The sequence below is a fragment of the Phyllostomus hastatus genome, unplaced genomic scaffold, assembly GCF_019186645.2.
Source record: "Phyllostomus hastatus isolate PE091 unplaced genomic scaffold, TTU_PhHast_1.1 phas_contig_150, whole genome shotgun sequence".
Classification (NCBI taxonomy): Eukaryota; Metazoa; Chordata; class Mammalia; order Chiroptera; family Phyllostomidae; genus Phyllostomus; species Phyllostomus hastatus.
Window position 1 is genome coordinate 13,329,250 of NW_025333611.1, and position 12,705 is coordinate 13,341,954.

Below are 12,705 nucleotides of genomic sequence, written 5' to 3' on the forward strand. Positions count from 1 at the left end.
ACAAGGGCCCATTCATCTCCTTATTTACTCAACTGATATTTACTTAACCTAAATGTGCCCACACTGTGGACACCAGCAGGAGGGACACAGCGATGTGCAAATATTTAAGGATTCAAAATTACTTCAGGCGTGGAGTGGTTGAAGGGCCTGGCTTGGTGAGGAAACAGCATGATGACGGCCGTCATCTTTATCTGAAGGGAAGGGACCGGAAGAGGAATCAGACTGGCCTTGTTGGCCTCCGAGGACACGAGGGAGTTGACGGGCAGAAGTGAGACGAGGGACTCAGCATAGGAGAGAGCCTGCCTGCAGTTGGGCAGTGCATCAAGAGGAACAGTGTGTCTCAAGGGTTGAGTTTCTCCCACCAAAGGGCCGAATGACCAGTGTGCAGGGATCTTGTAGGGAAGCGCAAACAACAGAAGGAGGGTCGGATGATACGGCCTCTAGGACTGTGCCCCAAAGCCCCGGGTTCCAATTTTACTTTGGACCTTCATGGCTCGTGTGATTTTAAGGCAAGTTATTTAACGTCTCTGGGGCTGCTTCCTCACCTGTGAAGACTGGGATGAGAAACTCTCTTTTACTGTGTCATGGGAGGAGCATATTGTGAGGTCCTTAGTCAGTGCCGGGCACCGAGGAGAGCTCCATGAGTGCGTTCGTGGTTCCTCCCTGTTACCAGTCAGGCTTTTTTTCTTTTTTCCTCATGAAATGCTGCTTTTCAACTGCTGCTGCCATTTCAGAGATTTTATTTGCGTCAAGCAGCTGTAGTCCATCAGATGACCGAGCCCGTGTCTTGTTTTCCTTGCTTAGCATAGGGTTGTGCACAAAGAAGGGATTGGAAAACAGCAGTAGATGAGATTTCACTTGGAGTTTTAGCTTCCAGTCTCCACACCAAAACTTGCATGAGAATGCACCTTTCCTTTACCCCTTAAAATGAAACACTTGACCATAAGGAGACACGCGTACACAGAGAATTCCATGCACAGACACACAAGCATGTACACAGATCGCACCTAAGTGAATGCACACAGCATGCAGGCGAGCACGGCCGCGCACATCCGTGCACACTGACAGGCAGACTCTTGCTTCCCTCTTCCTATAATCAAGAAGATGGAAGATGAATCTGTCTGTGGGTGAGTCACAGGCGGCCGGGATGAGGGCAGGATTCAGCCTCCCCTGGGAATCTTTATTTATAGCCCTGGTTGCTGGAGAGAGGGCTGAAATCATTCCTAAGGAGCTTCATTGACCGGTAAGATAACCAAGAGATGTCATTCCCACCATCGAGTCATCTTGGAGGCAGGCGCCTGTTGCTGCTGGAGCCCCGAGAAGTGCCATGTCACTCCAGGACTGTGCTCCGTAGGGAAGAGTGGAGCCGACTGTGCCCCAGCTGGTCCACTGGGCAGCACTGGGCCTGTTTCCCCAGTGCGCAGCAATCTGTATGCTAATCCCAGCAAATCCTCCCAGCTCCGAGCAAACAGAAACCTCTCTGGGCCGGCAGGGGCCACTGATCAGGGAGGATGCAGTTTAGATTCAAAATGATCCAGTCTAATCCGTTGGCCCAACAGTCCTGCCTCTGTCAACAGTGTGGTTTCTGTAATGAGCAGAACCAGTGGCATGAAGAAAATGTTGCTGGGCTCAACCTTCTATCACGGGCCGGGGTGGGAAAAGGCAGCTGACTCTTTGCGGAGCTTTGAGGGACACCAGCACAATTGGGCTGGTGGTGATGACGGTGGGGTCAATGAGTTCTTCGAGTGCAGACTCTGTGTCTCATCGACTGTTGCACCCCTAGCACCCAGCACACTGACTGACATAGAGGTAGCACTCAGAAGATGGATTCCTGCATATTCTCTTTAATCTCCTAATGCAAGAGGACCCCAGTTATAGTTCTTGGGTACCATGCAGGCTAGAGAGGGAAGAATATTTTCTAGGGAGCCAGGAAGACCAGGGCTCTAAACCTGCCCCTTCCTTTAAAAGACCTTGGCAGGCCACCTATCTCTCCAAGCCTCAGTTTGCCCATCTATAAAATGGGGACTCACTGATACTTACTATGTCTTGGTGGCCATGCTAAGAGTTAGAGATGGTGCAAGCATGTTATTTCATTATGATCCATATCTACATCCTGGGAGGAATGGATATGAAATTATTATGAACCAAAAACACTTCAGTGGGATTAATTGATCAGATTGCACCTGGCAGGAAACAGGGACCCCCCAAGACTGCTTGGGAGGGTTTGTTGTGTTGGTCTTTTTCGAGCACTCCTGCTTGGCCTGAAGCCCTGTTTGGAGTGTGGGACCTCCTCTCAGTTCCTACTGGTCTCCATTGGCATCTGTATGTGTCTGGACCTTTGTTCCAGGTTGAGGGAGACCCTGTGGACTGGACCCCATCGGTCAGTGCAGATCCTGTGCTCTGCCCACACGCCAATTCTTTTTGGCCCTTGGCTTCTGGCCCTGAACGTGGCTTAGGTAGCAGTCACAGCTTGTCCTTGAACTCTGTTGATTTAAGTGGTTCATTCTGGGTCTGCTGGTCCTGACCTCCCCAACATGTCAGGGTTGCCTGAGACTGGCCTGCTGTTTGTTCGTGCCTGTCAGTTTCCATCTCTGATTCCTGGGCCTAGTTTAGCTCTGGAGTCCTGATGAGACCATGCTGAAGCACCTTGAACTTGATCTTCTAGGATACAGAGCACCAAATCCAGCAGTTTTGAACTTATTCCTGGGGGAGGTCAGAGGGCAAAAGAGAGCAGGAAGTGATGCTGAGGAGAGAGGGAAGAATCAGGAAGTGGAGGACAGTCACCTTAACGGTGTAATACCCATCCTACTCTCGAGATAAAGAGTAGTCACTCCAGCCACCATTAAAACACCACTTCCTAGGCTGAGAGAATACCATAGTAGTTATTAAAAGGCCAGGCTTTTAACCAGACAGACTTGAACTTGAAACCTGGTTCTGTCACTTGCTAGCTGTGTGGCCTTAGGTGAGTTGCACCATCTTCCTGAGCTTTAGGTTCTCACTTGTAAAATGGGGTCAGTAACAGGCCCTGTCTCACAGGGCTGTTGAGAGCATTAACTGAGACAAAGGGCGTGATGTGCTTGGCACAGTGCCTGGTGTGCAGTAGGCAGCCAACGAAATGGTGGCTATGGTGTCTCAGATTTACTCTTGTGACCCCTGTCCTAGGGGCTGCCCAGGGTTATCAGGAGGATCCGATGAGATAAGGGACTTGAACATACTTAAAAGAAGGCTGGAGAGCATGACATCACATAGAGTATTAAAATAATTTATTTCTCAGTTTTTGAACTTGGCCAACTGACGCACTGTTGGACATGGACTGGGCACCTGGCTGACAGGGGGCGTGATGGGCTCTTCCAGTCCTGGCTCTTGTATAACATTTCAATTTGGTGCAGTGGGCAGAAGGGGTAAGAGGGCCCGCCTGCTGTCTCGGGGCCCTCTGAGGCCATCAGTGTTGCTCAGTCCTTCCAGCTTAGTGGAGTGGTTTATAAGAGGGGAGGGCACATTGGACCAGGAGTTAAAGCTTTATTTGCTGTTTCCCAGGGCCTGTGGTTCTGAGGCTGCTTGGGACTGAGAAAGCCAAAGATGAGGTGACAAAGGATCCACCAACAAGCCCTGATTTATGACCCAAGATCCCCATTCCAGAAGCCACATCATCAGTCCCCGTGGGAAAGAGCTTCACCCAGATGAATGACATGCCCTTCAGCTGCAGGGCTGAGTCTCAGGCCTGACCCCAAGGGCAACGCCTTCTAATGCAACCCATAGGGGGAAGAAAACCCAGAGAGCAAATTCTGGGACTAGATCAGGATAGAAACCTGTCCTCTTATTGGCCAGTGAATACCCAGAACACAAGAATCAGGCCCCTATGGGGAGAGAGGGCTGGTAGAGTTTGTAACAAAATTGTCTTACTCTCAGCTGGGCATACAGAGAGTCTAGAAGAAGGGACAAACAGTCCTTTACTGTGTGTTCCAGCCTTATCTTATACCCCCTACAAACACCACAGTGGCTGATGCCCCTCAGGCACATTTTAGTCCTTCCTCAGCATCCCAGTTGACATGGGGCCATTATGGTGGAATTTTGGGATGCCCTGCCTGGCCACCCTTTCACAGGTGGTTGGTGTTACAAACACCTACCATCCTCTCCATGTTCCCTTTTCAGCAGAACTGTGCGGGCAGCAATGTACTAAGGGGGACCCCTCCACTAGATCCAGAGATGAACCATGTTTGGTCTTACTCAAACATGACAACTCTACCCCATTTGCCAATGTTTGATTTACAGGTGGTCATGTGGTCCATCTGCAGCCAATAAGACCTGAGGCAAAGTTTTGGAATCTTCTGGGAAGACTTTGTGCTCTCTGATAAGAGAGAGACACGGGAGGAGAAACTCTGATCTCTTTTTTCTTTCTTTTGTATGTCATTCAGTGAGGGTGTGATTGTTTGGAGCTGTGGCAGTCATCTTGCCACCATGAGGAGAAGGCCAAGGACACTGCAGAGAAGCTGACCTAGAGCCTTGAAATTGCTGAGCCACTGATCTAACTCTGCATCCAACAGCCTGCTTTTAACCTTTCCGTTAAAGTATTAACAGTCCTGGTTGTTTAAGCAACTTTTAATCAGATTTTCTGTTACTTGTATTCCAAAGCATTCCAACTAATACATCAGGGAAATCTCTTTTCATTTGACCTTCTTTCTGTCTTCTGCCTTCCCTGCCATAATCCAAGGGACTCAAACTTTGACGCCTGCAGAGGCCAGGGCAGTAATACAGAAAGGTGAAACTTCCGGTTTAAGAGAAGCAAACTGGAGAGTGAGTACTCCTTGTAAAGGGGCTGGTGCTGGCTACTTAGCTCCAACTGGCAGTGGCCAGGCAGGAGTGCTAGCAGAGCCAGATTTTTTTTTTTTAAGAGAAATCAGAAAACTGTATTTTTACATGGAATCTCTCCATTTTGTATATGCATTTAAATTTTAAATAAAGATACTCTACGGACCAAACCAGCACTTCTGAGCACTGTGCATAGCCCAGAGGGCACACATTTGTGACTTGGCTTTAATCCCGGAGTTCCATCTCTCCCTGGGCTTGATCTCCAGTGTGGGGTCTCAGTGACTTCTTCCAGATTCTCCTGTTGGGTGGGGCTGTGGTTATGGTCTTGGGTGAAACAGAAATGGGAGCTAGAAGATGGGGGTTGGGAGGACACAGGCCAAAACTCTGGCCTGCGGTTAAGGTAGAACATCTTGTGGACAACAAACCTTTACCCTGCAGGACACACCTCTTCACACAGGTCTTGGGTGTGGTTTTACTAAATGGGTTACCGACTTTCTCCACTAAGGCCCACTATCAGAAGCCCCCTTCTCTTACCCAAGCACCACTATATTTCAGGCTCTAAGTACAGGGAGGAGGAGAATCTATTGTACCAAACAGCCACAAGGCTAGGAAGGTGGATGCAAGTTCCCAGGAAAGTGCCATTCCATATGACTTCTTCAGTGCTGTGGAGACACACATTTTGTCTGGGAGCAAGCTTCTTCAGTCCTTTTTAGCCCAATAAGGGCTTAGTTCTTTTCAGTAAAATAAAAATATTCCATGGAAAATCCAAGGACACTGTTTTCAGAAAGAGGCTTGCATTGAAGTATCCTTCCCCTTCTGTGTTAAGAGCATTTTGGTGGGTGGGTAGGTTCAAACTAGGAAGGCCTTTGTTAAAGTAACTTTCTATGGACCTGAGGACTCTGCTCCCCAATGGCCAGTCCAGAGTCCTGGTGTCGGTATGACCCAGGGAATTGCTTAATTTAAGTCCACAGGCTGTAAAATTAGAAACCTGCACGTTAGCCTCCAGGCCACCGAGCCAGGAAGTTTTCGGAGTGCCTCTGTTGAAAGGCATCAGGGAAGCGCTACCAGGGACTCCATGCAGTGCGCTGTGTGCAGCCCACTGCTGCCCTTTGATGACAAGAGAGGTGAATCACCGCCAGCTTCGGGGATTGAGAAGAAATGCCAATGAAGAATGAATAATAGGCTCTGTACTGACACCTAAGAAGGTTAAGGGCAGGATTAGTTGGCGGAGAAGAAAACAGTATGTGGGGGAGGCCAGCTCCAGTCCTACAGAGCTTCTGTAGCTCATTGCCATCTGATTGGGTAACCAAGAAAGTAGGGAATTTCATATTTTTTAAAAGAAAAAATGTGGTTGTGTCGAAGAGAGAGACCTTTTGTCAAGGGCAGAGAGGTGGGCTTGATGGCTGCCAGAAGCCCCTTCAAGCTCCAGGCCTTCATCCCGGCAGAGGGGGCAGCAGCCAGAAATCAGTGAGCTGGCGCACTTCCCCAAGTACCTTGATCCCTTCAGAATGAGCACCCTGCAGAGAGGCAGAGCCCAGCCTCCCCAGGAGTGCTGAGCAATGCTGGGATGGGTTTCAGTTCCTGCCACCAAGCTAGTAATGGTTCAGGAGACATGTCCTGGTCTCTGCATAAGAAATAGATGTGAGGTTTAAGAGCTGGTGGTTGTGTTTCCAGAGACCAAATACTTTCCTGGTGACCACTGTGGAGGGACCAGCAAAGGATGGTCATCAAGAGAATGACCGAATGCCTCATCATCTGATAGTATCTTCACTTGCTTATCAGGCTAAATTACCCAGGGAAATCGCAGTGAGGCCAGGTTTGGAAGCTTGCAGACTGTGTGAGAGAAAAGTAGGAGACACTACCCACACTGTTTCCGCTGTGACCCATCATCAACTAGTACGTGCACATTGAGGGGTTACGGGCCAAGATGAGCTCATAGCACTCGCAGCAGTAGGCATGGCGAGTTCTTCCTTGAGGGGAGATCTCAGTGAGGCATCTCTGTGTCCTTCACAAGATCCAAACCTCAAACCCAGAGAAGGTCCTCTTGCTGCTGTGATAGCCACGAAACAGCCTCTTGGAACCCCAAATTATGTCCTTGACCAAGGCGGCTGGACAAAGCCACTGAACTGTCTGTGATGGTGGTGAGAGCAGAGCACAGCAGAGCAAGGAAGGACTCAGACTTTAGATTCAGGTAGACCTGGATTCAAGGTTCACACTAATATTTACTAGCTATGTGACTCTGGGAGATTAATAACCTTCTCTGAGCTCCATGTCCTACTCTGTAAAATGAGGAATGATAGTATGTGCTGGTCCTGAGCCTACTTGTCCTCAGATCTGTGCCTTTGCCTCCTTCCTTTGCTCTGTGTCACAGGGAGCTGATCTCTCAGGCTACTTTTCCCAGACTCCGGTATCAGCTGGCTTCTAGCTGAGTTTGGCCAATTGTAGGAGCTCTGGGGACAACAAGAAGAGGCTAGCTGGGGGCATTTCTCTCCTCCCCATCAGCTTCTGGTAGTGTCTCTGGCAGCAGCTGTACCTCCACAGTGGGGAGCTGGTATTAACAGGATCACACTTTAAGGGTTACATGTACAAGTTTTAACAATGTTGACAAGCCAGTGCCTTCATAAAGATTATTTTTGTTGATTAACCATCACTTGTGTAGAGGATGGGATATGAGATGGGAATTTTGATTAGGACATGGAAAAGCAGATGTTAAAATATGTCAAGGCTTATTGCACTGCAGGGGCCCTGCTGAGCGACTAAAGTATGGGGAACAGGGCTTCAGGATGTCAGATGGTGGCAGGGAGGTAGAGAAGGAGACCCTACAGTACAAGATGTTTAAATAGCATCGTGAATCTGCAAATAACTAGACCCTCGGAAACATCTGAAATTGGCACTCTACAGCCATCAAAATAGAGCTTCAACTCATTTTTATTTCTCTTTTTCTTGATCCTTGTGGTGGGTTAAATGGTAGCCCCCAGAAGACGTGTCCAAGTTCTAACCTCAGGTACCTATGTATGTGACCATATTTGGAAATGAGGTCTTTGAAGATATTAAGTTAAGGATCTCCAGATGACATCGTCCTGGATTTAGACTGAGCCCTAAATCCAATGGCAGGTGTCTTCTTAAGAAAAAGGAGAGGGGCACAGAGGCACAGGGAAGACAGCTACTTGAAGATAGAGGTGGAGACTGGAGCTATGCTGCCATTAGCTGAGAAGCACGGGAGGCACCAGAAGCTGGGAGAGGGAAGGAACACATTTCTCCTAGAGCTTCCAGAGGGTGTGTGGTCCTATTGACACCTTGACTTCAGACTTCTGGCCTCTGAACTGTGAGACAGTATTTCTTTTTTTTTTTTAAACCATTCAGTTTGTGGTGGTTTATTATGGCAGCCCTAGAAAAGTAATACAGATCTCAAATTTCAGCTGTATTGTGTCACCGGGCTATTTCCTGAAAGCCCAACTCTTTGCGGACCTCAGGTCTTTAATCATATTATTATTGGACATGCATATCATATTTATATTTAATGCATGCAAATTTAACTATCTGGCAAAAATAAAAAGAGATAGGTTAATTGATTGACACAGAGAGGCAGAGAGCAAGAGGGCACTAACACTGAGGCTACTGGGAGCAGTTCTGCCCACTTTGCACGGGGCAGGTGATGGAGGAGGGCGCAGGAGGCATGGTGATGCCAGCCTGCTCTCCGCGCCTGTGGACCTTGTACTGCGTGTGAGTTCTACATGGAAGGATTCATATTTTTCACACAACTTGGCACCTCAAGGCAGGCTCACACATTCATCTGATGCTCCACTGAGGCAGCAGCAATTGGTTTCAGGACCGGAGGAAACACTGACTAGATTGGATTTCTTGAGAGAGATTACATCATTTTTCCAACACAGTCCCCGCTGAAGGGATTTTCAAGGGTACCTCTGACTGTTGTCTAGTCATGACTTTTTTTTGGCTTTATGCATTGATTTTTAGAACTCAGATGCTGAGTAAGACTTGATTCCCTCAAATTCACCTTGCTTAGAATCCGCTGGCATGCTTCAACGTGCCACCTTTAAAACAATTCTCCCTTTATCCCCTCATCTGTGTTGCCTTTCTGGCTTCCTCAAAGTTCCGTAACATTTTCCTCTACCTCCTCAGTGTGCCTTTGCTTACAGGAACCTGTGCACACATCAGCCTCTCTTACAGCAGCTCCTTGCATTTGGGGGCTACATATCTTTGAAACCCCCACAGACTGGATGAATGACTGATGGATAAACCGATGAGTTTATACAGTTAAGAAAAAAATCAAATGGAAACGAATAGCTAAAGAGAAGAGATCCTATCTACACCTTCCTTGTGTGACGTGAGCCTGACACACGAACTGGAACTCAGACTGACAGGGGACTCCGTACCCGTGCAGAGGGAGCTCGCTTCCTTTCTCTGTTGACTTGAAGGCAGGCCCGGCGGCACCGAGGCACTTCATTACACCGCAGGGTGCTGGAACGCATATGTATTGCAACTCAGCTTAAATGACAGTTCCTCAGAGAAATCTGTGCACACCCCTGCTCTAAATGAGTCCCCCCTCCTCCATCATACGTCCTCAAGGCACTCTCTTTTCCCTTCACAGCAACTGTCATAGCTTCAAGCTGTATTTGTATTTTTGTCACATTTAGTTTAATATCTTTTATCTTCTCCCACATCCTGGCTGATTTTAAACTCAAGAAAGGTAGGGTTGGTGTCTCTTTTCTTAACCCTGGTGACGTAGGGTGCAGCCCAGCGCCCGATACACACTCCTATTGCTACCAGCGTCTGACAGTAGCTGACTGCGTGTTATGTGCCAGGCGCTGTTCCAAACCTTCTTTCACCTTCACAGCAACTCCGTGAGCAGAAACGATCATTGTTCCCGTCCTATAGATGAGGCAACTGAGATAGGGAGAAGCTCAGTTGTCCAAAGTCTCACAGGCAGAAAGTGGCAGAGTTGAGATTTAAACCCAGCCAGAGGGTCCCCAAGTCAGCACCAGTCATTAGCTGCTTGTTGGGTAAATGAATGAATCATGATTGAGTATTGAGGGACTTTGGGACTTAGAACTAGGTGGATATCTATCTATCTATCTATCTATCTATCTATCTATCTATCTATCTATCTATCTATCTATCTTGGGTAACTTTGTAGCCTGTGCAATGTAGAAATGTCTCCTACAGAAACTCTGAGAGTTAGTTCTTCAGACTCTTCTGAAACAATCTGGCAATGTGGACTCCCTCGCTTTTCTAACTGGGGAACCTTAACAGCTGAGATGTTCTTCCTTACACAAAGCTGAAGCCCACTTCCGTGCTACTTCCACTTGTGGCTGTTGTTCTGCTCTCAGTGGAAAAGAACTTGACTCTGGTCAGAGGTTCCCTATACACCGTGAGGGGCTCAAGGGCAAGGAGCTTCATATTGTCTGAACCTTAGTGCCCCAGCACAGTGCTTGACAGTCAGTAAAATCTGTGGTAGGGATGAATTAATCAATGAACATATACCTGTGCTTGCTACTTCTGTGAAGCACCAACGAGTTCATGAATATGAAAGATTTCTAGAAACCCATAATTTTCTTGTTTATTAGAAACCTCATCACAGCTAGCTGCCACATTAGAATTTATAAAGCTAACTGAATTTATTTAAGGCATTAGTATTCAGGAGTTAGCTTTATGGGTTCCCTCTGTTGGGGGCTACTTGTTTTTTATTTTTTTGTATGTGGGTTCTGGGGAAGAGTACATTTACAAAGGGAATTTAACTAGCCTGTGGAATTGTGGACAGAATGATGGGCATACTGAAAAGGGGATTTTGGACAAAGAGGGGGCTTTCTTGGTTTCTTGAAGCAGGAAATAAAATCCGCCAGCTTCGGCTGTCCGTGCAAATGCCGTAAGTATAGCCTCTTTTCTAAGACTCCTCAAAAAACGCAGTACAGTTGTGACAGGCTACATCTTTAATTCAGTCTCCATTTATTTACTTATTTAATCCTAACTTGAGGACATTTTTTAAAATTAAGTTTTATTGGGTGGGGGGAGAGAGAGAGAGAGAGAGAGAGAGAGAGAGAGAGAGAAATTTCAGTTGGTTGCCTTCTCCTATGTGCCCTGACTGGGGATCGAACCCACAACATGTATATGTATGTGCCCTGACTGGAATCAAACCAACTGAGCCACACTGGCCAGGGCTAACTCAGTCTCCACTTAAAACAAAGCACATCGAGAAGCCAGAAAAAAAACCGAGCCACAGAGTGATTATGGGAATTAGCGATCCATGTGGGTTATGAACCATGTGAGTTATATTTTTCTTTGTGTTTGGTTCAAAAACTTCTCCCATTTCATTTTAAGTTGCATCTGCTTTGCAAAAGTAATTTCTTTTGGAGCACCATGAATGATTTATGACTTTTGACACCGCATCCCACAAGATTACATAAGGAACAGAGCAAAACAAGTGATTGAGCCAAACTTAAAAGACAACAAACATTTTCAAAAAGTAGATTTTATCTTGGCTTCAGCCAGATAAGTTTTCTACTCACCGAAAGTGCTCCCTCATTCTAAGATGCACCCCATTTCCGTGAGGATCCCCCCGATTTCCTTTCTCTGTTGACAGCACTCTACCATCAACTTAACGTCTGGCCCCCAGCGATGTCCCGGAATGTCCAACTGCCCTGATTCCTCCCCTTGTCCCCGAAAGTGAACTTTGCAGTTGGATTGCCTAAACGGCCTCATTAGTTTGGTAAATGATTGGACAAAAACACTGATGGGAGTAATATCTGCCAGGCTTGTTATTTCTTTAATCATAGGATAATAGAATTCCAGAGTTTGCCAAAGCCTGGGGCCATCTATTTATACCTGGTTTGGTTTTTTTTTTTTTTTTTTTTGACAGCTAGAGAAACTAATGGCAAGAGAGCTAAAGTGACTTGCTCAAAGTCACTCAGGGAGATTACTTAATGCAGAGCAACAGACATCAGTCAACCTCAGAGAGTGTGGTCTGTGCATATTTACGAAGAAACTCTCATCTCCTTATCTAAGTGCAGGTGGCAACACTGGGTGCTGTTTTTCAGCTACAGGGCATTTGGTGGTTATTGGGTAGAGTCTCTGTTGCTGGCTTGTTTAGTCAGCCAGAGCCAATCTTGGGCAGGTGGCAAGTGCTTGCAGGACACGGACTTGTGGTGAGAGTTCGAGTGCCGAGGGGCAGGCTGGATGGCCTGGGGGTGAGGGGCAGGCTGGATGGCCTGCAGAGGAGCAGGCCGAGTGGCCAACCCTGGGGGCAAGGGTTTGTGGGAAACCGAGGTCTGGGTCAGAGGGTCTGTACGCAGCACCGGGTTCCAGAGGTGGGAATAAACAGACAACCTGAAGGCGAGACCACCATGCGGATTTGAGGAGTGACAGAGAGCCAGAGGTTGAGATGGGTGGTCAGCGTGTGGGCTGTGATGAAGTAGCGGGGGACACCAGGTAGGTCAGGGCCAAGTATTGGCCAAAGGGATCAGGACTGTGTCATGTCATTTCAAATTCAAAGGCAAGCACTGAAACCCCACTACCTTTACCTATGCGAAAAGCAGACAAGTTACAGAACAGTGTGTAGAGTATGTCTCCACATCTGCGTAAATCTGCCTCAGCCAGGGGAATGGAGGCACCATGCAGTTTCCTGGCAAGAGCATGGACCGAGGAGTCAGAAATCCTGACTTTGCTTTTTGGCTCTGCCTTTTACCAGCTGTGCGAGTCTGGGGCAGTCACTCTGCCCCTCTATGCTTTATATTTCCCAACAACAGAATAAAAGCTACTTTATCAACTGTCTGTAAGGGTCTCAGTTAATATATAAGGCACTTAGCACAGTGTCTGGCACATAGTAAAAATATAAAAAATGTCATATATTTTAGACTTGATCTTTGGAATAAGGTAAACCAG

At 47.4% G+C, this 12,705-nt stretch overlaps 1 protein-coding gene across 2 annotated transcripts in view; it reads right to left on the reverse strand.

Moving 5' to 3' along the window:
• ADRA1B (adrenoceptor alpha 1B) overlaps positions 1-11,469 on the reverse strand; it is an 82,516-nt gene extending 71,047 nt beyond the window's left edge. For both annotated transcript variants that reach the window (XM_045827944.1, XM_045827952.1), the window contains exon 1: positions 11,334-11,469. The gene's annotated coding sequence lies outside the window, so the exon portion shown is untranslated. The remainder of the gene's footprint in view (positions 1-11,333) is intronic.
• Between the last annotated feature and the right edge of the window lie 1,236 nt (positions 11,470-12,705).